This window comes from Pan troglodytes, chromosome 7, assembly GCF_028858775.2.
Source record: "Pan troglodytes isolate AG18354 chromosome 7, NHGRI_mPanTro3-v2.0_pri, whole genome shotgun sequence".
Taxonomy (NCBI): domain Eukaryota; kingdom Metazoa; phylum Chordata; class Mammalia; order Primates; family Hominidae; genus Pan; species Pan troglodytes.
In genome coordinates, this window is record NC_072405.2 from 10,806,025 (window position 1) to 10,832,790 (window position 26,766).

A 26,766-nucleotide genomic window follows, 5' to 3' on the forward strand; every position below is an offset into this window, starting at 1 on the left:
TAAAAATGTCTATCACTGCTAGACTTTCTTTTCTTTCTTTTTTTTTTTTTTTAACAAATAAACAACCTAGACAATATCCTCCCAGTGTCTTATCAATGATGGTGACTTTTTCATACTCTGAATTCTTTGGACTTGGAGATTCTCACGTACATAACATGGAAAGTCATAAAACCACATTGTTCATTTGATCTATAGTAGTGAGCTAGTGAACGGGCCTAGAAAGGCTAAATTCTAGCCTTTGAATCCCAGCACGTGGCAGAGAAACTAGAGCCAGTGATGCTCCAGACTTATTACACTAAATTATCATCAAGAGCAAATACAAAGAGGAAAAAGAACAAATAATTCACTGGACTAGAAATCTCATTTATTCCTCCAATAGGTTTACTTGATGAAAGCATTACAACATCGAACTTAAAAATGGCAGTAAGATATTGTCTCTGTTATTAGGTCCCCGTGGGTTGGTTCTCATGATGACAATACTTGCCTTCCTGACAAACCTGCCTTCACCTTTAGGTCTCTATCTCATTAACACAAGAATCGCAGGCTCAGTCTCAAAGAAAACAAGATTGGATAAAAACCTTCCCTCTCTGCTCTCTGCATCTGGGAGAATCACAACTTTTCAGACAGAAGGGCACATGTTATATTCGATCCTGGTTACTGTGCATTCATTTTCTCCACATTAAACTAGCCAGTTGTTCCTCATTCTCTGCAGTTTCCCTTGCTGTGTTTTCAGCTACCGACAGTCAACCATTGTCAGAAAATAAGTGAGGACAGCAGGAAAAGATATTTTGAGTGAAAGATGGAGAAGCAGACCACATTCACATAACTTTTATTATTGTATATAGTTATCATTGTTCTATTCTGTTAGTAGCTGTTATTAATCTCTCACTGTGTCTAATTTATAAATTAAACTTCCTCATAGATGTTTATGTATAGTTAATAAGTACAAATATACAGGTTAATGGAAGAAACAAGACCTAGTATTTAATAGATTAGTAGGGTGACTGCAGTTCACAATAATGTACCAAACAGAAGAGAACAATTTGGATGTTTCCAACATAAAGGAAAAACAAATATTTAAGATGGATATCTCAATTACACTGATTTTACCTTTACAAATCATGGGAATGTATTAAATTATCACCAGAACCTTGAAAATATGCATACCTAATGTGTGTCAATAATTTTTTTTAAATATGGTATACTGTATATAGGGTTTGGTACTATTTGTGGTTTCAGGTGTCTACTAGGGGTTTGGAACATATTTCTCATGAGTAAGGGGGCACTATATATTTCACTTTCCACACCTCATAAATTCTATGTGGTCCTCCCTATTCTACTATTCTAGGCAGTGAATCAAGAGAAAGATAAACCAATAAATAAATGATTAAACAGGTTCGAACAATGCTTCTCACTGTGTTGTAAAGAAAAAACAATTTTAGGAGATGACAAGAGAGAAAGAAACGGTGAAGGAAGATAATCTGTTGAGATGAGATCTCTGGGAAAGAGAAATGAAGATCTTATAGAGAGAGCTCTTCATTATGAAGGGACATGTGTTCCTCGAGTAGAAAGAGACGACCCCTCCCCCTCCCCAATAAAAATGGTCAAATGTCCACTCTGGAAAGGATCTCCAAATCCAAAGTGGTCATATCTTCTTCTTCTTTCTTCTTTCTTCTTTCTTCTTTCTTCTTTCTTCTTTCTTCTTCTTCTTCTTCTTTTTTGAGATGGAGTCTCGCTGTGTCACCCAGGCTGGAGTACAGTGGCGCGATCTTGGCTCACTGCAACCTCCTCCTACGAGGTTCAAGTTATTCTTCTGCCTCAGCCTCCCAAGTAGCTGGGACTATAGGCGTGCGCCAACATTTCCAGCTAATTTTTGTGTTTTTAGTAGAGACGGGGTGTCACTTCGTTAGCGAAGATGGTCTCAATTTCCTGACCTTGTGATCCACCCACCTCAGCCTCCCAAAGTGCTGGGATTACAGCCATGAGCCACCGCGCCCGGCCATCTTCTTTATTTAGAGTCACAGAATATTTAGAGGCAATATTCATCTGGAATTTTAGGAAAACACTCCCATGTTAAAAACTTAAAGCTCTTCTTTAATGGAACTTTCCACGTCTTTACTCTCAGAAGGTATGCTGAGTTTCAGAATAAAGAGCTAAGGAGAAATAACTTCCAGAAACAGAGGTCTTCCAAAAGCCCCAATGCAGACCAAAGTCAGGAATGTTTAATAAGCACGTGCATCTGGCCACACCAAGTCCAACTCTCCCAGTGTCCAGAGCACACCCTTCATGGCTTCACACTAAGGACATTCTTGCTAAGATGCAGAGTCAGCCCTGTTAACTATCAGACAAAAAGCTGGTATTAGCTAAGTGGATTATTTTGGTATCTTTGGTATACTTACTTGCATTTTAAGAAAAAGCACATTTTTACTTTATTTTAAAACCTTCCAACCCCAAAGCACGACTCTTGTTCTATTCGCCTTGGAGCAGGAATGGAGGTCCGGGCTCAGCCAGCCTGGCACCATGTTATTCCATGAGAGCCCAGGACCCAAAGAGAGTTTCAGCTAAGGGTAGTGCTTCCTCTGACTCTCATAGGATGCCAACTGCACACTCCCCACAGCTGCTCCTACATGAAAACGCAGAGCCCACCCCAAGATGCAGCCCCTGGGTCCATGCAGCACAGGTGCTTCACCCTCTCTATTCAGAGCCACAGGGTGTAGTGGGAGAGAAGAACATACACATGTTCCAAAGAAACTCCCTCATGTGAGAGAGCTAAAGCCCTTCCTAAGGTCTCCAAATGTTTATTCTTGGAGGGAAGTCCGAGTTTCAGAAAACAACAACAAACAATTATTAACTAATTAACTCCTCATGGATCAGCTATCCAGTGAGCTCAATGCATGTGCTAAATGCTTTCTTAGGCACCAGAGATACAACTGCAGGTTAGAGCAGGGTAGGCTTACCCCAAGAAGACAGGAGACTAGCCAGCATGAAGACGTGAAGGAGGTGCAAGAATGAGAAGTGCTAGAAAAGGGAGAAACAGGGTCCCATGGGTCCCCACAGCAAGGGATGCCCAGCATCCTCTGATGACAGCAATGATGACCCTCTGAAGAAATGGCAGTCAACAAAGCAAAGGAGACGGAAAATACAACCAGAGGAGTTTGATCAAGATAGACAGATGGTGTTAAAACACACCTGGCATAAACCCAAAACACTCGACCTACGTCCCTCTTTCCCTCTGAGTCACTGTTTAACTACTATGAATGACAAGATCCCTTGCATGATTTAACAGCCTTGCTCACACTTCCCTCCTGCAAACTTGAAAGCAAGACCACCGCACGTGCCCACACTCACTCACACTCACACCCTTCTGATAAGGGGTTTGGTAGTTGACAAACTTCAAAAGAGAGGGGAAAAGCTGACATCAATGATTTATCACTCTCTTTTGACATCCAGATTGACAGTAAAACATTTCCTGTTTGTAGGAAAATGGCACAGCTTCATATCTTAAGGCAGAGTAGAGAGAAAAGTGTAGGAGGAGATGGGGGAAATATTTGCTGGTCTAGGAGGCGGAAAGGAATCTGACATCAGAGGATGAATCCGCCCACAGTGAAGCTCAATGTCTCCCAGGCTAACACTATGGACAACCCTCTTTCGGCTGTGTAGTCAAGCACCTCTGCTTCATACCTTTCAGTTATAAGGAACTTCTCACCTCATGAATAAGTCACAGGAAGGTATGAAGAGACGAGACAGTGACAGGTAGGAGATTTATATCATTTCATTTTATCATTATAGCCACCCTCTTTGTTTTGCTCCAGAAAGTCAAGTTTAGATTAATATTTTATCAATAAGGTAGAGAAAGTTGGAAGGTAGAAGTGCTTCCAACTTCATCTCCAATCGTCAGTGGCACTGCTCTTTCTATTCTCCAAAGAATATTGGAGCTCAAAAAGCAAAGGTGATTTTTACACACACACACACACGCACACACATGTATGTATATAAATGCTAACATGCGTGACATATATATACTGAGACAGGATCTCACTTTCTTGCCCAGGCTGGAGTGCAGTGGAGCAATCGTGACTTACTGCAGCCTTGGCCTACTGGGGGTCTTACGTGATCCTCCAATCTCAGCCTCCTGGGGAAGTGGGACAACAGGCACACGTGGTACCATGATCAGCTAATTTTTAAAAATTGTGTAGAGATGTAAGCAATCCTTTTGCCTTGGCCTCCCGAAGTAATGAGATTATAGGCGTGAGCTATGCATGTGGTATTTAGAATTTAGTGTGTCTAAATGAGAACTAGAGTAACTCACTGTGCAGAGCTAAGTAAAGACTGTTTGGTATTCTATCCCTGGGCTAAGAAAAGTTGAATCAACTTTTTTAGTATATTCCCCAGGTTCCCTTTGGTTACGAAGGCTGAGTCAGCTGAAAACATAATTCGGCATCAGTAGTTTATGATTTCTATGGTCCCGGAAGAGATTTCAAGAGGAATAAATTACCTGTGATCTCATGGCCCTTTCATACAGATGATTCTCATCCCAAAGGTATAAACTGTGGCTTGTGTCTTCTTATCTTCTTTATCTTTACCACATCAGAGAACTCACGATTTGGAATATTGGTGTGTTATTAGTTTAGGTTAAAAATAAATAAATAAAATAACTGAGAACTTCAAACTAATTCAGTTTTGCCAGATAATGTCTGGAATCGCTTCCTCCTGCAAACCGTCTTCTGGGTGCATGTGTAACAGGGACACAGTGCTCTCATTTTTAATCCCGGTTGCATTATTTAAAGGAAAGTTAAATACTGTTAGATTTCAAGGCAAGGGATGATATTTCTTATGCAAAATTTAGGAAAGGAAGTATAAAACGTTTGCAATTTTTATGCAATGAATGTATTTTTGAACCATTTAGCTTATGCTTGAATCAAATAACATTTTGTTATAAAAATAAAGTATAACTTAATAAAATAAAAAATTTACAATTATAATGCAATGGATATATGTTTGAACCATTCAACTTATGCTTGAATCAAATAACATTTTTATAAAAATAACATATAACAATAAAAATACAAAATCATTTACACTTTTTATGCAATGGATATATGTTTCAACCATTTAACTTACGCTTGAATCAAATAACTTTTTTAACACAAATAAACTAAACTTATATGTTTTTCTCTAAAATACTTTTGTCAGTCTTGGTCAGTTTAACATAAACATGTTAAAAATGACTTGATCATAAAGATGGTAATTTAAAAAATTTTTAAATTAACTTAATTAAATAGTTTTCTGATCCTCAGTTTCATTGTAATGATTAAATATTTGTTTTTTATTCTACCTTTACATCTCTGGTAAATTTATACAAACACATCAAATAATTTAGTTTTCAAATAGTTCTTAAACCTAATAATTTTTTTGCTTCCAGTCTCTGTGCCTGAATTTTCCCTTTGCCCAAAAGTCTGATATTTCATTCTTCATCCTGATGATTTGTAGAAAATAAAAATGTCACAGTGAAATTAGTCTCCTCATGCTATGTCTGAAGAAATATCTCATTCACCAGCCGAGTCAAACATTCCAAGGGAAATATCTATAGCTTTGGAGATGATGCCTAATTTATCCTGACACAGTTGTTGATTTATCTGAAAAAGAAATTCCCAAAAAACAAAAACCAAAAAAAAAAAAAAACTGCTGACTCTTTTCCTTAATTCCATGTTAGCAAATGGGCACAACAGCCTAGGAATACTGAGAGGTTTCCAGGTACTATGTGCAAAGTTTGTCAAATGACAGCGATTTCCCTCCCAAAGCTCAGAGTGGCAAAGCTCCCAGCGGGAAAGATGAATAGACATTACAATCCTGTGTAACTTTTCATTCTGCACCTTTGTCCCCTAAGTGCAGTATCTCATATATTATCCACTAGCCGTAAGCAGCCACTACACACTTAAAGTGTGATGAGTCTGAATTAACATGCACTGCAAGGGCAAAATACGGAATGCATTTCTGTGACTTCACAGGAAAAACATACGGTAAAATATTTTATTAATGTTTTTCTACTGATTACATGCTGAAATAGCATTTGTTATATATTGAGTTAATGATGTATATTAAAATTAATTTTACCTGTATCTTTTTACTCCTTTTAATTTGGCTACTACAGAATTAAAATGAGATGTGGCTCACATTGGTGGCTCACAATATATTGGACAGCAGAGTTCTAAGGTCTAAACTGATGGATGAGCAAACTGAATAAAGGATTTCAATAAAATGACACAGGGTTTCAATTAAAACCTGACAACGGCTTTAATAAAATGAGAATGGTAAAGATTTCAGCCCTGTTAATTAGCACCATAAAAACAGCAACAATGATTAATCTGATTTTTTAACTGTTGCTTAATAGTAAACACATCTTTTTAAAATTTTTAAATATGAAATGTGGTAGGAAATGCTAGCACTTTTTCATATTTAGGGAGGCTCCGCTGTCTTGAGGGCTTCTGGGTATGTGTGCTTTATTTCTTCAGGCCAGGCATTTTCGAGGAAAATGATTTGGAAGGAAGCACAGGGGAGATTTCTCATTCTCTTTCCCAGAAGCTGTAGGTCAGGGTTTAGCGTGTTGATTCCCTGAAGGAGTCATAAAATAAGTGAATCCGAAGTCCCATCAAGAGCCCTTGAGAGGCCGGGTGTGGTGGCTCACGCCTGTAATCTCAGTACTTTGGGAGCCCGCGACAGGTGGATCACTGGAGGTCAGGAGTTCGAGACCAGCTTGGCCAACATGGTGAAACCTTGTCTGTACTAAAAATAGAAAATTAGCCAGGGGTGGTGGTAGGCACCTGTAATTCCAGCGACTTGGGAGGCTGAGGCAGGAGAATCCCTTGAACCTGGGAAGTGGAGGGTGTAGTGAGCCAAGATAAACAAACAAACAAAAAGCCTTTGAGAAGAAAACTCTGCAATGGGGTGCAGGGGCAGGTTCAGGGGTGTGGGGCTGAGGGTGGTGTTTGATTACCTGGAAGAATTGGGGGAAGGGATTAATAGAAGAGTACAGTTGGTTCTTAGGAAATAAAACACAACAGCCGAACGCGACTGAGGCCTAGGTTTACTCTCTAGGCTAAAGAGCTCCCTCAAAGACACAGTAGCTAGTTAAGGAAAATTTCCACTGAAGCAACAAGGAGACGACTGGGGACACATGAACTGTGGAAATGTAGAATATATTCAGGCTTAGTCCGGATGATATGGAATTGAAAGGCTTTAAATCCCATTTTAATATGAAATAGACATATAGAGACCCATAGTACACTAGGGCAAGATCAGAAACCAAGGTATCGTGACAAAATCAGACATGCAGGTAAGAATTCATTTTGATAAATTCCAACTTAAGATTAAATGCATCGTTTTAACTTGGCTTTCAGCAGGATCGTATTCTTTATCACTTTATTCACTTGTCTTTTTCAAAGGTCAACATGTTGTCTTTCAAATGGAGGCCCACATAGACATCTTTTGTAACACCCAAGCTATGCACAACTATGCTTCTGTAACAATAAACCGGCCGTCAGCAGGGAACTCATATTGAGAATGAATACATCAAAGTGACAAGGCTTTGACTGAGTTGAAAGCCCTGTGGAGGCCTTCACGGTGGAGCTGGACACAGTTGCTAGAAAGATGAAGTGATGCGTCTGGTCAGCCCAGGCAGGGGTCACCCCAAAATACCACCCAGGGTAATGAAGGAGGTTGAGATTGCCTTAACTGGGGGCTTGAAATGAGCTAAAAGAATGTTTGGGTTTGAAAATCGCCTCTGATGCAAATTCTGGGACAGTTCCCAAGACAACTGATCATGAGACACCAGTTATTAGGGAGACCGCTCTTCTGGGCTTCCCTTCCTCCCGGCCTACAGTAGCACCTTTACATCTCCTAGGCAGGGGGATCATGAAAGCTCTTCTAGAACCACATTTTCAGATGTTCTCTCTTCCAAGTACCGGCTGATATGAGCGCCTCTCCCTGGGTTAAGATTCACCACTGGCCCAGCCCAGCTTTCCTCTCAGTCCCATTCTGCCGAGTATTACATCTGGATTCTCTGTTCATCTGCAGCTCGGGCATGGGTTTTGAGGAATCATCTCTGACTTGGTCCCTGATAATTTATTTTCAAAGAATGAGTTTGTACTGAGTATCCCTAGGACGACTCACTTATAAGCATTGAACATATTTTTATTTATTTTTAATTTTAATATTTTTTTGAGACACGGTCTCACTCTGTCATCTAGGCTGCAGTGTAGTGGTGTGATCATAGCTCACTACAGCCTCGGCCTCCTGAGTTCAACCCATTCTCCCACCTCAGCCTCCTGAGTAGCTGAAACTACAGGCATGTGCCTAGCTATTTTTTAAAATATAATTTATAGAGACAGAGTCTTGCTATGTTGCCCAAGCTGGTCTTGAACTCCTGATGTGAAGTAATCCTCCCATCTTGGCCTTTTGAAGTGTTGACATTATAGGCATAAGCTACCAAGCCCAGCCTAGAAGCAGTATCTTCTCTATTTTAGATGTAAAAACTGTAAAAGAAAAACCCTACATGTGCTCACACAGTTTAGAACCTTAATGTACTTATGTTCTTGAGGTATTACATATTCTCCCAAAGAGTAGGGACAAACTTGTCTTTCATACCGACTTTTTCATCAATAGCTAAAATAAAGCACACATATCCTTGCAAGGTCATATTTGAACCACATGTGGTTACAGTCAAAGTCTCTATATAAAAGAACTAAACAAAATTAATAACTATACACAACAATTTAAAAGACAGTCTGTTTCAGTACCACCTGTACTTAGATATCAAATACCTATATAGTTGGAAAAATAAACACATCTTCTTAAGCAAATATTTTAATAGTGCAAAACCCATCTGGTCTTTCACGATGTGGTTTTTAACTTGTAATTCCTCTGTGACATCTAGGTTTCCCCAAGGCACTGTCATATTCCTGAAATGTTTTCTGCTAGATCAAAGCCCAAGATAAAATTTCAATTACATCAATGAAATGAACTATTCATATGGAACTAATCTTTCTATAAAAACCTCTTCGAATAAAACATGATTTTTCAAAGTCAGATAAACCCAATTTATTGACTTGATTGTGACTTTTGTCAGGATTTATTCCATCCACATCATTGTACTTCTTCACTATACGATAATGAATAGTTGATTGGGAAAAGACTGTCCTATAATTTATTGCCAGTTACACAAATATGACACTGTAAAAGTCGGTCCACTAATTACTCACAGTGCATGTCACAGAACAGCACTTCTGATGAAGTTTCATCCCCATGGGCTCACTCAAAGGAAACAATATAGTAAGCACTATTTAAAAGAGAAAATAAACTATCTATCCTGACATTGCTAATCAAATAGCCATCTTAACATAAACAGAAACAACCTCATGCATGGCAAGACTTTACAACTATATGGATTTGTGTGTGATATACTCCACTTCAATGAGCAAAAAGTTATGCCACACAGAGCTTAATTACATCCTATACAGCATGTAAATAACCCATATGGCAGAACCTGGGAACATCCTAATTGAAAGTCACTTAACATTTACAAAGACAATCCAAGTTTAACCAGTATGCAATCCTTGACATTCCTGGCTAGAAAAGACACTCTTGTTGTCATGAAAAATAAATGACAACGTTATGTAAGTTCTGATGGCTCTTCCGAATATGCTTATTTTCAGTTTTGAACACCTGTCTCAGCTTTCACTTAAGTATAATGAATCTATAATTAAGAATCTGTTAGGATTTTCAGAGAATATTTAGTTTTGAGGAAATTGCGTTACCATATTGTCATATTGCAACAGCCTCCGACTTGGAATACAAAAAGAATAAAATATATAAAAACCCATGTGAATACAGAAAATCACTTGATCTTTATCAGTGTTTCCCAAACACTAGTTATCTATAATTCCTCTCCTTTTTCCACCTTCTTGTGTCTTACAGAACTTGTCGTATTGACTCTCTCTGCAAAGCATTCGACAATTTTCTTCCATTTCTTCCTGTCCCAATACCACTCATGGTCACACCTATTTTAATCCAAGCCATCGTCATCTTTCTACGGACCTCTTTTCAGGTTGCTTATTGGCCTCCCTACTTCGGAGCCTTTCTGCAAGCCTCACCAGAGAGACCTTACTAAACATCAGTGAGGTCCTGTCACTTCCCCCCAAGCATCCTTCCACTGCACCTCAAGTTACAGCCTCATGCCTCACTCTTGATTGCAAAACTCCACGAGACTTTGTCTTATCTCTAGCCCCGTCTCACATCACCAACCCCATGTTCACTGTAGTGGCCTTCAGCTCACCCATTACTTCTGCACACTGGTCTTCTTTCTGTTTCTTACATATGGCAACACAGTTCCTTAGGGTTTTTACCCCAGGTGTTTCCTCTGTCTACAATCACCTTTCTTTTTTTTTTTAAATGTATTTTTCCGTAAGTTATTGGGGTATAGGTGGTATTTGTTTACCCCTTGAGCAAGTTCTTTAGTGGAGTTTTATGAGAACCTGGTGCACCCATCACCCAAGCAGTGTACACTGCACTATATTGGTTGTCTTTTATCCCTCGCCCTCCTTTCACTTTTCCCCCAAGTCCTCAAAGTCCATTGTATCCTTCTTATGCCTTTGCATCCTCATAGCTTAGCTCCCACATATGAGTGAGAACATACGATGTTTGGTTTTCCATTCCTGAGTTACTTCACTTATTCTACAATCACCTTTCCATAACCAGGTCTTTCTGGTTACTGAGAACTCTGTCAAACTATACCCCTTCAGAGAAGTTTCAGGTTTCAACCTACAACAGTCAGAATGAGATAGGTCAATACCGGTTCCACATGAATTCAGGTTATCTGCTGAGCCCTTGCCGCCACCCTGCTGTTCTTGAGTATTTTTCCTTTGTACCTCTGTCCTGCACTAGAACATGATTACATGAATTTGGGAGAGTTGCTACTCTTTTCCCTGCTGTAACCTCCAGTACTTAGAATAATGATGGGCCCCTCATGAGAGCTGAAGAAAAAGATGTAGAATGAATTAAGAATTACAGATGTTCTGTGATGCAAATGTGCTCGTATCTTAACATGCTTGAGAAATATTTGGTTGAAAATCAGCTTTCTTCCTGTAGCAGTTCTCAAAATTCTCACTATACCCCAATTATGTGATTTCTCCAAGACAGGAATATTGAATGAGGTTTTCCAACACTTCTTTGGCCACTGAATAAGTTCATTTTAAGAAAGCTCTTTTTGAATATTAATCCACTTAGAAAACACTGTTATGTGAACATCTATCTACATAGATCTATTGGGAAAATGAAGGCTTTTCTTCTTTGAAAAAAAATGGATTTCAAGGAAAATTAAAAATTTCGCTCATATGTTTTTTGTTTATACATTTGTTTTCCTTTGTTAACAAGGTAAGTGGATTTCAGGTCTAACTCTTCTAATAACTTTTTGGACTGACTTTTGACAAATCACCTTAATTTTCTTCTGTGCCCGTTTTCTTGATCCTAAAGTGAAGGAGAGTAATTTCTCTGATATCATTTTATACTATATGCTCCAGAGTTTCTCTTCCATGAAGCTGATTAATAAAGTGGAAAAAGGATTGTTTGAGGTAAAATATGTGAAATTTCTGAAGATGATCATACATGATAGAGCAAAAATCAGCACAGTTAGTCACATTACAGAGCATCTGTCTCTGGGGCAAACTAAGCGTCAGCCTTCACTTGCCGAATGATTGGTCGTTGGTTCACATCTCTGCTCAGAGGTTGCTTTCCCTCAATGAGACGTTACCTGGACCTCTTCCAATCAGATGATACCCAGGTTCTAATTATACGTTGACTACTGTGATTGTTTTAACACCATTTCTTTCTCTAAGCTCTGCATTCTGTGCAACTGAGAATCATGGAGTTGTGAAGACTGTTATGTCCTTAGTATCTCAAAGAGCTCCTGGCATGTAGAAGGGCTCCAATAAGTTATTATTGAAGAATGATTGTTTGCAAGCAACACTGGCAGAAAAATATTGATTTAATGCTCTGCCATGGCCAATATCAATGTGCCTAGGAATTCACACTCAGAAAAAAGAGAGAAAAAAAATGCCCCAATTCCTCCCAGACCTGCTGAACTTTGTGTTTATTAAAATATAATAATTATTCAAAAGAACTTAATCTCAAGATGAATAGATATGCATGCCAGTAAAATGCTAACTGAAATAAAATAATTAGGAGCTATTAAGCTCTCCTTTCATGCATGCCTAATGACAGTTTTAAGTGTGTCTTCATCGAGGTTCACTATGTTAATAAAATCTATATTTCCTTCCTCTCACCTAAAATTATTTCTTAAGTTCTTTCTGAGGGACAGTTCACCTAGGACGATTAACACATGGTCACCTTTTCCTTCACCAAAAAATTTCTGCTTGTTGGCTCTGAAGGCAGCTTAATGCGCGAACAGGGTTTGGGTGTTGCAAATGTCCAGAAGAAAGGAATCAAATATTGAGTGTCCAATACCATTCAGAATTAAATGTTAACATTATTTCACAAATGCTTTCACAATTCAAAAGAAACCCAATTTATCTAGAGACTCTACATTGATGAATGGATAGATTTTTCACAAAAGCATGTGGAAAGTTAAATTAAAAAAGAAAGTTTTGAGAGAATACTGCTCTTAGTTATTCCTGCTCGTCAGGGGAGCTGTCCTGGGGAGCTGTGGCATGTTGCATTTCGGACAGCTCCATCTGTCTCCTTCTGGAATTATTAACAGAACTTGCAAACTCGTCTTTGCAATACAGACAAACGATTCTTGGAACTGCCCTCACAATGACCAAAGCTATATTAAAATTCCATAAGGAAAGATCCAGGAGATTCCTTATAAACATGATATTGAGGTACTGAAGCCCACAGTGTAGATGCTTAAAAATTAATTTTGGAGAACAGGCTGGAGGAAAATGTTGTTTTCATATGCCTCTGTGCTCACTAGAACAATGGAATATCCCAAATGTCCTCTCTAATATTATAGCTTTTCATTGCACTACTTATGGGTTTTCCTTCAAAATGAATCTATGACAAATTAAAATCTTTACCGGCAAAGGATATATGTTTGGAATGCCAATGAATTTACTATTGAAGAAGAATAGGTTTCCAAATACAGTTCTCGGATGGGTAGCATAACACATAGCCATTTGGGATATTTTTGCTCACACGCGGGACTGTGAAATGCTGCCCATTATAATCTGGAAAGTTACTGCTATCCTTGTTCATATAACATAGCATCTTTGTGATTAAGGTCATACAATATGGTAACCCAGAAATATCAAGACTTTTAAAATACCGCCCAGAGATTAGTCCTGGAAAGTGTGCAGAGTGTATTAGGTTTTGTACATTTGTGTTGCCACCATCCACATTTTTTGGTAAATTTTTAAAAATCTCTGTCCTTCTCTGCGTTGCTGTTATCACTGTTATCAGCCCTTCTTAATCAAGACTGGGTATCTTATGTGTTGAATCCTGCCTTATGTGCATGTGGGCAAAAAGTAATTCTTTAGGGCTATTTATGGGCCAGCCTCTGAAAATTAAGAAAGGCAAACAGCCGTGGAGGCTGAGTCACGTGGGATGGAATAAGCTGTGCCCTGTCGAGACCTGGTACCTGAAGTCCTGCGCTTCCCTGCCTGATTTCCCTTATTCCTGAGTACACAGGATTATTTTAATTTTTAGCGTTAAAATGCAATGATATTCCTTGTTCAAAATATTTACCGCAAATCTCCTGTCTAAAATATTTAGTTTTTTCTGGTGACATTTTCTCAATTGAATTATTTTAAACTACTGTATTTCTCTGAATTGCCTTAATTTTAAAGCGATTACATAAGATAAGATTTTTTGTTTCTTGTTCTAAATGTGTATCCACATTTATCTATTGCATAGCATCACTTATTTTAAACTATTTTTGTCTTATTATATATGTCTGAAGCAAAATCATTTCAAGACGGAAAAAAACAAAAACAGAAATAACACAGCAATGATGGCATGGGTTCTTGAAGGAGTCTAAGATTTCAAGTACTTAAAACGAAACTGAGATTCAAGGACCCTGGACACTAAAGATTCATGACTATATTTCAGAACGAAACAAAAATAGGACTTACACCATGATGACTTCTGATAACTAAAATATGATCAGGTTTTTAACTTTCCATCTGATCCAGATTAGAAATACCTTCGCCTTATTAAAGATAAGATAAAAATTAATTTGTATGGTTATAGAAACACGCAGAAACATCTATTTGGAGAATCCAAGAAGAAAACCCATATTGCATAAGCAACACAAATAGGAGTATGTTTCCTTCAATAAAATTATTAAATATTTTAACAAGTGAATATCAATAATTGAGAAATATAGACACTGTTTTCTTTTTATATTAAAGTGTCAGCTGCTAAGTTGATACCATAAAGTAGTGAGGGCTTTCCATTTCATGGCAGCTGTTTGAATGTTTCTGATTTTTATTTTTATTTTTTCAAAAACAACTTCCCACTAGAGGGAGCATGTCAAACGATCAACTTCCTCTCTTTAAAATATCAGGAAAGTATATAATCACTTTAATTTGTCCAAAGAATTTTTAATCAAGAATTTTTTTGTCCATACTGTAATTCTAACCATATTACACATGTTGATAATATCTGCATTTTGTCATTACAACACTGATATCTGTTTATTTTATGTTTCAGATTTCTATTTGGAAAACATTATTCTAAGCCTCTGGGCCATTTTATATACAACGGCATTTCCTCATCTCCTAAAATAATTTATTGCATTCAACTCCTTTTATATTTTAATTTTGCCATTTTATATCATAAATATGACAGTTTACAAATCATTTATTAATGCTATCTTATTTTCCTACTATAACAAAGCCCTTTCCTCATTCATATTCAGAATTTTTTTCAATGAAGAAGCACTTTTTTTGCGTCCTAAGTGGTAATCAACTTTTTTGTTTTTCATAATTTTGATGATACTTTGAACAATAATTTCTTTAAAACACATGGAAGTGTCTCTCACAGGATGGTGTTTGTATGGGACAACTTTAAAAATAAATTATCCTTTTCTTCAATCTTTCTGACGGGTTACATATATATAAGGTCTATGTTGGCACTTACATGGATAATTTTAAAAATATGGCCCTAGTTCTCTTCTCTTGGTAAACTTGGAAAAGAGAGGCTCATTAAAGATAAAACAAAATGGTTAAACAATATAAGACGTTTTTCTTTAACTCCCAAACTTTGATTTGAAGTGTAGTTGTAAACACCAAGTCTATAATCCTATTTTGTGAAATATCAAATTTATGTATTATTGGTTGGTTGTTGCTGTTGTTATTCTTTCAATTCACCCTTCCTATATGGTTTGAACACTACTTTTTAGGTGAATTAAGGATTTAATTATTTAACTCTCGACACGGTCACTAATGTAAAGTTTGGTCACTACTGAAAAAATATTATACTTTGATTTCCTTTCTTAAAATTGTTTTTGTTTTCCTTACATTTCTAATTGCCTTCAATTTTACTATTGCTTTATCTATATATACCTACTTTCTACCTATTCTATCAACAGATATTTTTAAATTTTTTTTCTTTTATTTTGTAAAGAATTGCTCCTAAGGCCCCCTCTGTCCATTTATTCTCATCTGTATCTAGAGCTCTTCCAACTGACATTCCATGACTTCCCTTTACCCTCTGTGGATGTGGCTTACTCACTGCTTATAGGTAAGGTGGGGACTGAGTTTAACCTTGTCTGCAATTAATCAACCAATTGTGCCTGCACAGTAAAACCCCAAATACACCCTGGAAGTGGGGCGGACTCACTGGGCTTCCCCGGCAGGCAGTGCTCCATGTGTGTTTTTCCAGGTCAGTACCTCGGTACTTAAGGAGAGAAACGGGTTAGAAGTTGCACTGTGTGTCTGTTCCAAAACTGGCTGATTTAAATGTATCCTGGCTGTATTACAAATATATAAATGTAACAAATGTGAAGGTAATACGTTTCAGAGAGTTCTTTGAGTCTTTTTAGTAAATTCTCAAACCTGATGGTGGTTTAGGGATCCGCAGAACGTGTAGTTGGTGTCGAAAGTCTTGGGCAGATTAGAAATTTGGACGGCTCCATTCTCGGAGGTGGAGCCAAGATGGCCGAATAGGAAGAGCTCAAGGCAACCTACAAAATGGGAGAAAATTTTCGCAACCTACTCATCTGACAAAGGGCTAATATCCAGAATCTACAGTGAACTCAAACAAATTTACAAGAAAAAAAACAAACAACCCCATCAAAAAGTGGGTGAAGGACATGAACAGACACTTCTCAAAAGAAGACATTTATGCAGCCAAAAAACACATGAAAAAATGCTCATCATCACTGGCCATCAGAGAAATTCAAGTCAAAACCACAATGACACACCATCTCCCACCAGTTAGAATGGCGATCATTAAAAAGTCAGGAAACAACAGGTGCTGGAGAGGATGTGGAAAAATAGGAACACTTTTACACTGTTAGTGGGACTGTAAACTAGTTCAACCATTGTGGAAGTCAGTGTGGCGATTCCTCAGGGATCTAGAACTAGAAATACCATTTGACCCAGCCATCCCATTACTGGGTATATACCCAAAGGATTATAAATCATGCTGCTATAAAGACACATGCACACGTATGTTTACTGCGGCACTATTCACAATAGCAAAGACTTGGAACCATCCCAAATGTCCAACAAAGATAGACTGGATTAAGAAACTGTAGTCCATATACACCATGGAATACTACGCAGCCATAAAAAATGATGAGTTCATGTCCTTTGTAGGGACATGGATGAAACTGGAAACCATCATTCTCAGCAAACTACCGCCAGGACAAAAAACCGAACACCGCATGTTCTCACTCATAGGTGGGAATTGAACAATGAGAACACATGGACACAGAAAGGGGAACATCACACCTCAGGGACTGTTGTGGGGAGCGGGGAGGGATAGCATTAGGAGATATGCCTAATGCTAAATGACGAGTTAATGGGTGCAGCACACCAACATGGCACATGTATACATATGTAACAAACCTGCACATTGTGCACATGTACCCTGAAACTTAAAGCATAATAAAATTAACAACAACAACAAAAAAGAAATTTGGATGGCTCCACCCTTAACCCCACCATTTGGCTAACTCTGGGTGATTGTGTGAGTTCCTAAGAGTAATTTTTCAGTCTAGGAGTTCTTCTGTTCCTTAGTTCTTCTGTACCTTTAGTGCCTCTGTACCATTCGTTTTTTCCATGAAGGCTTTGATAAGACTTTTTTCAACATATTTTCTCTGTAGGTACAATATGGGTCCAGGAATAGAACTTTTGGATTAAGACCTTGACTCTCTTATTATTTCTATGAGATTCTATCACTTCTACTGTCCTCATTTTCTGTTTCATTAGCTTTTTCTAATTGTTTATTGATTTTCTATGTCTCTAATTTCTTAAGTATCTTTTTAAACTTTTACCTATGTAAAACCACCTCCTACCCTTTGAAAGGTTTGAAGTAATTTTTTTCTTACTATATTCATCGTCTCAGTTTATTATAGATTTTTCCACTTGTTTATTTTGATTCTATCATTGGACATTCTTTAAATATCTTTAATATTTGGTTATCTGCTTGTATTTCACAATGTGGCATTAAAAAACTGATTGAAGCTTGCAACAAGTCAAAGCAGTTTGCCAGTTCCGGGTTTACTTTACAAAGATCTATATCCTTGTGGGAATCCCAAGGGTTTAAATGCAAAGATGTTTTCTTAGGTGATGGAAATTTCTCCAATGCAGAAACCTGCAATTTCTGCATTAATAGGGAAACTGTAGAGGAGATGTAGCAGAGATTGTTGCTGTATATATTAATTTTAAGCCACATCTTACCCTTTAGAGCAAGAACTAGGATGGAGTGAGTCAGAAAAGTGGTGATATTGAAGCTTGGTCTTTGAAGCATATTTAAGTAATTTATATTTACTAAATGGTATTTGACCTGAATCAAATTACACATTCACAACATGAGACACGTGAGTTCCTGTAATAACCTTTGTTCAATATGGTTAGAATTGGGAAAATAAACAGATTAGCAGAGTTTCAAGAGACAATGAAATTCAGGGCAAAAAAATGTATTTTCTCATTGCACAATCTTAGTGTTTTATTTATTTCTTCTCACAGTTTAAATAACTTTATAACTTAATTAAATATGTTAATATTTAAATGTTAAGTATTTAATATAACTTGACTAAAGCAGTTCTTTAACTTCTTTTTTCAGGACATTATTTTCCTAGTTAAATCTCAATGCAATAAAGTTGGCAAAAATAAAAAGTTCTATAAAAGAAAACATAACTAAGATCCTTAATTAGCTACTTTAAGTGAAGTTACTCCCTTCTTGGTGGCCGGGCTGGGTCAATTGATGCCCGTGGGTGATTTTCGACATGAACAGCTAGGAAGAAGGCTAGCATTGAATAGATGATTACCATTCAGTATTAAATGCAAAAATTGAAAGTGTAGTCACTAAAGGAAAAAAAAATCTGTTCACATCAGTTTCACAGTCTGTGGTCAAAGAAAACATTGGCCAATTATTCCAGAATAGATGTGCATAGCTAAAGCTTATTCAACCCTTAGAAATATCATTTTATTGGATAGATGAATCTCTTCAACAGCAGAAGAAAATTAGATTGCAACTAGTATTCATTTCTACATCAGAGCCCCAGGCTGGAGCTATATTAAGCCACTAAATGGTCTGCAGAAAATTGAAGTAGCATGCACTTTGATCTCAAATGACTGCCTACATCCCATATGACAGGCATTTATAAGAGAAGAGATGTCCTCCTGGGACCTAATGCTGAACAGCAGAAACAAGATTTGAGATGCTGAGGACGCAGAGACATTATAAAACAACACAGTCCCCAAGATAACATTACCAATAATGATACTTGAAATGATTGACAAGTAAGTTTAGAAGTCTTAATAGAAATTCTAGCGTTTGTGGGATTTTCTGCGGATTGTAAGAAAATCCCATCCTACATAGGCACAGGGATGTCTGCTCTTGAGTAGGAAGAGTAATAGAGGTTGAGAACACATACCTACCCTCTCCTTAAAATCCTCCTGGCTCCTCCCAGTTTATCAGCTCCATCTTTGTTTTCTCAGACTGCACTATCCACTGCCAAAGAACCATGGCTTCCCTCACCATTGTCGCAGGAAATTCTATTGCCACAGCTTCATTCCAACCTCACAGGACTAGTTTTCATTTTCTTCTGTCACTTGGAAATGCACAGATGAATATGCTGTTTTTCAAATAAACGTCCTTTAATTTACTTCTTATTTTTCATGAGTTGAAATCTAAACTGGCTTCTTGGACTTCTGATGCCCTCCCAAACTAATTATCATAAATAAATATGTATGTATTGATTAGTGTGACTTGGAAACGGTTGTAGGGCTTTAGGAAAGCTGTAGCAGAAACTTGAATTTCTAACTTGGGATTAGAAAACAGCCGCAAATATCAGAGTCCTATACTAAGTACTGTAGAATAAAAATGCATCAGACACAGACCCTGGCTTCCTATGGATAGATAATTATGGCAGAAATATATAGTACAACCTGCAGTAAGAAATTCACAAATGTGGGCATAATGGCTCACACCTGTAACCCCCAACACTTTGGGAGGCCAAGGCAGGAGGATTGCTTGAGTTGAGAAGTTCCAGACCAGCCTGGGTAATGTAGTGAAACACTGTCTCTACTATATATACGCACTATATATATAGCGTATATATAGAGAGAGACTAAATATAGAGGGAGTATAAGAGTATAGACTATACATATATAGGGTATATTATATATAGCCTATAGATATATAGCCTAGGCTATATATAATATAATATAGCCTATATATATATAGTCTATATATATACTCTCTAGATACATATAGCCTCTCTCTCTCTATATATATATAATAATAATATAAATAATAAATTAATATTATATATTATAATATATAATATCATATATAATTATATAATATAATATATATAATATTATAATATACAATATTAATTTATTATATATATTAATTTATTATTTATTATAAATATATAGAGAGACTACATATCTAGAGAGAGAATATTTATTATTATATATTATAATTAATATTATATATAATTAATACGATATATTAATAGTATATATAATAGTGTATATAATTAATATGATATATTAATAGTATATATAATAGTATATATAATATGATATATGAATAGTATATATAATTAATATTATATATTAATAGTATATATAATTAATATTATATATTATACTATATAATAATTTATTATATATTAATTTATTATTTATTATATATACATATATATAGAGAGAGACTATAGATATATAGAGAGACTATATATATCTAGAGAGAGTATATATATATATAGACTATATATAGGCTATATTATATTATATATAGCCTAGGCTATATATCTATAGGCTATATACAATATATATTATATATATAAAATATATATAATATAAAAAATATATATATAATATATTTTATATATATATATATATTTGCCCACTGCACTCCAGCCTGGGCAACAAGAGTGACACTTCAACTCGGAAAAAAAAAAAAAGAATCTATTTCCTTCATTTGGGAGCTGTTGTGGAGAATGAACAAAAGTCTCTTTAAAGCACTCTGCTTGCTGTTAAACCCATGAGTGCTGCCATTGGTCAGAGAGTTTATATTTGTTCCCAGAGAAGCTGGTGGCCAAATTAGAGACCAAAGTGCACAGCTAAATGGAGGGAACATTATGGCCTCTTCTACGGGCGGCAGTTTCTAAGGATCAGAACAGCCTTTTGAGGTAGTAGGTGCCTAGAAGGAATTCACAGAGATGCAGTGATCATCTGCTCTGGATATTTGGAGACTGAAGCATTGGGTGAGATGTTGAAAGATGCATTTAAAGGTCATGTCAAAGCTAAGCTCCTAAGAGTCCTACATTTCTAGGAATACTCTGGGTTGATTTTTTAATATATAATAACTCTGCCTATATTTTCAATGAATATTTTCTTAATTGTTAAAAAGACCTATTATGAACAGCTTGCTTCCTTTTTACTTAATGTTTTCTCAACATGCCTAAGCTATCAAAGGGCCTTCATAAAGTAACTAAATGCTTCTGTATGTCTGAACCTTTGAAAAAAAAAGAGACAGCATAAATTAGCCAAATGGTGAAACAGATGTTCAAGAAAGGCAAAGCTCACGTAGGAGACTGAGGTGCCAACTAACATCTCACTGTCCTGTTAACAGAAATATCCTTGAAAACTCTAGTGCACAAATATGCTGAGGGAGAATAAGAGTGTGTAAATAAGCAAAATAGATAACGTTGTACTTTATTTTATTGTCTTAGTAGCAAGAGTACCTCTTGCCCTGAACATAATAGGCATTCAATAAATCATTAATTGAATAAAAAATATAGGCAAAACTAAACGGTGGATGAAATGCATTCATATAATTCAATCAAAATGCAAGCATGCCTCGTTATTTCAAATTAAAACATGTGAGTGTATGTATAGGTGTGAGTTTATGATATATCTGTGTGCGTGCACTTGCTAGTGTATAGGATATTGAGATCACTACACAGTGACCTCAATTCTTTTTTTTTAATTTTTTTTTTTTTTGAGACGGAATCTATCTGGCTGTGTCGTGTAGGCTGGAGTTCAGTGGCACGATCTCAGTTCACTGCAACGTCCACCTCCTGGGTTCAAGCAATTCCCCTGTCTCAACCTTCCAAGTAGCTGGGCGCCTGCCACTACGTACAGGCGCCTGCCACTACGCCCATTATTTTTTGTATTTTTAGTAGAGACAAGGTTTCACCATATCGGTCAGGCTGGTCTCGAACTCCTGAACTCAGGTGATTCTCCTGCCTCGGCCTCCCAAAGTGCTGAGATTACGGGCATGATCCACTGCACCTGGCCGGTGATATCAATTCTTTGGTACATGAGTCCTAGGGCAAAATTCCAGGACAAACACTAAACTACACTGATTGATGTTAAATCAAGTATTAAACAGAACTTTTCCAGGAAGCTTGGCACTATTGGCTCCCTAATGAGGGTACTCATCGATAAAATGTTTGAAATTGTGTTTTTATGTATGTAATACAAAGGAATTCCATAGAATTTCAATAAACTTGTTAGGAAAGGTTTATGTTGCAAAGTTTTACATAGTTCATGAGCTTGATTTTGAACTATCTTTAAAACTAAATTAAAAAATGCATTGATTGGCAAAATAAATTGGCATCAAGTGCATTTTTGGACTTCTTTAACCATGCTTTCGCTATGTGGTTCTCAACCTCAAGCAATGTGTTTGATTGCTTTTATGGAGAAAAGAAGAAAACAACAAAACAACCTTTGACATTCTTTCACTTGAAAGACCAAGCACTGCATTCCCCATTCCCTTTTCATTCCTCTTCTGTGATTTATGGGGATGTCTAGGGACTTGTAAAATTCCACATAGCACATCTATCAATTAAATTGTTTATCACAAAATCACCAAATATTAGCACTAGAAAGGATTTTAGAACTAGTTCCTAGTTTTTCAGGTCACACATTTTTAGAGGTTCAGATAAAAATAACCATGAATGTGATTCTAATTTTAGAACCTAGTGATTATAATACATAATATCAAAACTACAGTAGTTCCCTCCTAGCTTTAACTGAGCTACATTAATAACATCCACAGACACTGAAAATTAGTAAATATGTGCAAATCAGCCCATGATCTGTGTTCAAAGCACCAAGACTTTGCATCAAGCTGGCAGCTCCTCAAGGGTCCTGGCCCTTGGGTCAGCCACACTGGCCACGGCAAAGCCTTTCCCATGGGATGATCTTCCCCCTAGCTCATCCTCCAAAAGGAAAAGGAAAGTTACTGCTTCCAAAAGCAGTTTTTTCCATCGTGTTGTAGCATCAATTTGTATATCGAGTTAAAAGCTCCGTTCTTTATAATGCATACCCTTGTTCTTAGTTCTGATAGTTAATAAAACACACACTAAATATAACTGGAAAACACACATGCCTTATTCTGCCTAAATCAACCCCGATCTCTTCTCCTTGTCAAACAACCTCAGGTTTTCTTAAAAACTCGTTTTCAAGGCATCATTGTAATATTCCCATTTTCCAAGCCTCTTGTAGAATCATCTGCTTGTCCATTTTTCTGTTAAACATTCAAAACTAATTCCAAATCTTCTTATGAGGTTCTTTCACTTTTCATTCCAGTAGTTTCTATTGGTACACTCTGACTCAATTAGATTTTAGATACCCATATCAATACTACTAATAATGTATACTTAAACAAAAATCCTGACAGTTGGCTGTGCATGTCTTATAGTCTCAAGACTATATTTTAAACAGATGTTAAATGATTTTATTCTTATTGTTCATTACTAGTATTAAATATTTTTTGACTAAGTTTCTAGGGAAGAACTGGGTTACAATTGTAGATCTAGGTCAGAAATTGTAAATCCTGGGGACACAGTAGTAGAAATAACACATAAATCTCTTGCCTATATGGAACTTACATCAAGAAAATGTTGACATCTACAGTTTCTATTTTTTAGAACACTCATAAATTATGTTGCATTTCAAAGAGCATTTGAAACTAAAACCAAACTAATGAGAAACCTGCAAAAAAATGTGCCAAGATTAAAATTGGGAAACAGGAAAAAAAAGAAGAGTTAATATTTGATTTCAAAATTCTCTTTTAAAAAGTTGGAATGTCAGTTTTCAAAAACACATTAGCAGATAGCTGCTATCATAAATGGGAATACAGTATTAATAACATTTGTTTCACAAACTTGACATTACAAATAAAAATATAAAATTTTAAAAATGCACTGAAGATGTTCCTAGAATTAAAACTACAAAAAGTCAACATTAGCTCACTCAATTGATCAGTTTGCTCAGTTTGATTTCTAAAGCAACCCTGAAAAGTAAGGATTATTACTATTCACATTTCGCACATGATAAATGTTGTAATGAGTTTCTATTTCAGTATCGTTTTCCCTTTTTATTTACTCTTTAGAGAGTTTGAATAAATGATTCCATAGCACATCTAATGGAATCAATTCTCAATTTTTCACTGTCATGGCTTGTAAATTTTTTGTTTCCGTGAAAACCTTGCTTTCCCATTTTTTTGTAATTAACACAAAATCATCTGCTGATAAACTACTCCACTAAAAATACTTCCGTTGTTTGTTAATGAGTTTATCTTTTTATACTAATCTTTACCTCATTGAATGAAATCCTTTGAAGACTTTATTTACTTAATATTTATTGTGTGCTTACTGTGTGCAATTATAAGCAAAGATATTTCAGATATTTAAAGTCAAAGTTGGTTTCAGAGTAATTAAGAGTAACAGCCAGCCAAAGATCAAAATGACAAATTACACTCGGACTTTGTGTACATGAAACATGAGACAGATATGAGAAAAATGTGCAACTATATAAAAGTAAAAAAAAAAACAAGTTACTCACGATGCTTTTATGTCAATGTATCCAGTTGGAAGTTTAATATTTGAATATTTTAAAGAGAAATTTGTTATAGGATACCATGGAATGCATTTTCAAAGAGACAGGCCACGGAGTGAGTGACAGGAGCCCACAGTGGGTGGAACACAGACCTAGTTTGAGCACTGAAAGGAGGTGGCTGGTCTTCGGGAAATGTTTTAAAGCATTTGATTCTCAGATCCACCATCTGCAAAATGTGCATGAAAGTAATACTTCCAAGGCTTGTTTTAGGAATCAAATGGATATAATGTACCTTTGAAAGTAAAGAGGGACAGATATTGTGAGTAAAATTTAGAGTAATGTAATTTACACCCAGCAGAACTTTCCATTGCATGCATACAAGGTGATCTGAGAACAATGATGATGAACTCAGAAAATGTACTCAAACGGCCAAACGTCTAGCATCCAGCACTCATAATATGTAGTCATTGTTATTACAACGGCACAATGTTAATATAATTAAATTTCCATCCCACTCTCAACAAGGACATCTAAACCTACCCCTCCTACAATTTTTATTCTAAACATAAGAACAGTACTTTAAAAATTTTAAAAAGACAATATTAGCATTACCTTAGAAAGGCTTATTTTTATTTCTTCTTTAAGAAGGGTGTTGAAGAATGAGTCTGGCTTGTGGCTCAAATCTCTGGTGAAAGCAAGTTCCTGACTGAGGTGGGTGATATTTAGTGAGTCAAGGAAAATTAATAACGGCATTGGTGGATCAATTTCAAGTCAATGACAAATACTTCAGGAAGTCCCAGAAGTTCTATTTGGTAGACACACATACACCTCACTCACCAAAAAATTATTAACAAAGAATAATTCTAGAACCTTTACACTATGATCCATAGGAGGTCCAGGGAGTTGATGTATGGATTCAGAGAGAGCAATCTGTTTGGTAATGTGACTAACCGTAACTTCATCATTTTTTAGCAGAATTGTCACAGAGGGAAAAATTGGATTTTTAGGAAAGTAATAACTAGAGGCCAATGTCATTTGAAAAGGCAAGGGGGTGTCCTCCCATCTGCAGATGGAAGGAGATCTGTGGGTATGCAGCTGGAAATTCACTATTTGAATTCATCATTGTCAGGAATTGCAGCCTCACTAGTTTTATTTCTGATAAACTGAAATACAGATCTTCCTTGACAATGAGGTCGTGTCACCTCAGAACTTATGAGCGAAACATACTCTGCCACTTCTGTTCATAGAAGAATCAGAACAGATTTTTTTTTGTTTTTGCTTTTTGAAGGGAAAAATGTCTCTTAAAATTTAAAACTAAAGTTTTTTCTAAAATTCTTGTCAATATTTGTCTGTGCATTTAAAAACTGCCATCAGAATGCTTGATTTTTATTTTAATGAATTAGGATTTTAAAGATGTGATATGCAGATACTGCACAAACTTTAAAAGTTAAAAAAGGTTATTGATGTATAATTTTATAACACAATAAAGGTCTCCTGTGATTAGACTTTCATATTATAGTTTAAAATGCATATGTATATTTAGAAGCAAGAAGTATCAACTATAAGGCAAATCTGTAGACATTGAATTGAAGGCAGGAAGACAGTTTATGGGAATTAGAAAACACATACCGTTAGGAAAATAGTGCAACTATGCATCACCTAACAATGGAGATACATTTTGAGAAACACATAGTTTGCTGATTTGTCCTTGTGCAAACATCGTAGAGTGAACTCACAGAAACCTAGGTGGACTAGCCTACCACACACTGAGGCTCTACGATACAGCCTGTTGCTCCTGGACCACACACCTGTACTGCATGGGACTGCCCTGAATACTGAAGGCAATGGTTACACAGTGATACGCATCTATGTATCTAAGCATATCTAACCACAGAAAAGGTACAGCTGAAAAATCAGCATAAAAGATAGAAAATGCTACACCTGTACAGGGTACTTGCCATGAATGGAGCTTGCAGGACCAGAAGTTGCTCTGGGTGTCAGTGAACGAGTGATTATGAAGGCCTAGGACATCTCTGTACACTACTGCGGGATCTATAAATGCAATGTACTTAGGCACACTAAATTCATTTAAACATTTTTTTGTCTTCAATAATAAGTTAACTTTAGCTTACTGTAACATTTTGTATTTTATAAAGTTTTTGATTTTTCATCTTTTTTACTCTTACAATAACACATAGCTCAGAACATACTTTGTACGGCT

General features: G+C 36.4%; 1 protein-coding gene across 3 annotated transcripts in view; it reads right to left on the bottom strand.

The window, feature by feature from the left end:
• Positions 1-26,766, bottom strand: part of CSMD1 (CUB and Sushi multiple domains 1) — a 2,064,385-nt gene that overhangs the window by 882,438 nt on the left and 1,155,181 nt on the right. Inside the window, exon 1 of one of the 3 annotated variants that reach the window (XM_054657205.2) lies at positions 16,068-16,155. The exons of the other annotated variants lie outside the window; for them this stretch is intronic. The gene's annotated coding sequence lies outside the window, so the exon portion shown is untranslated. Of the gene's footprint in view, positions 1-16,067; positions 16,156-26,766 lie in introns of those variants that run through there. 3 annotated transcript variants of the gene reach the window in all.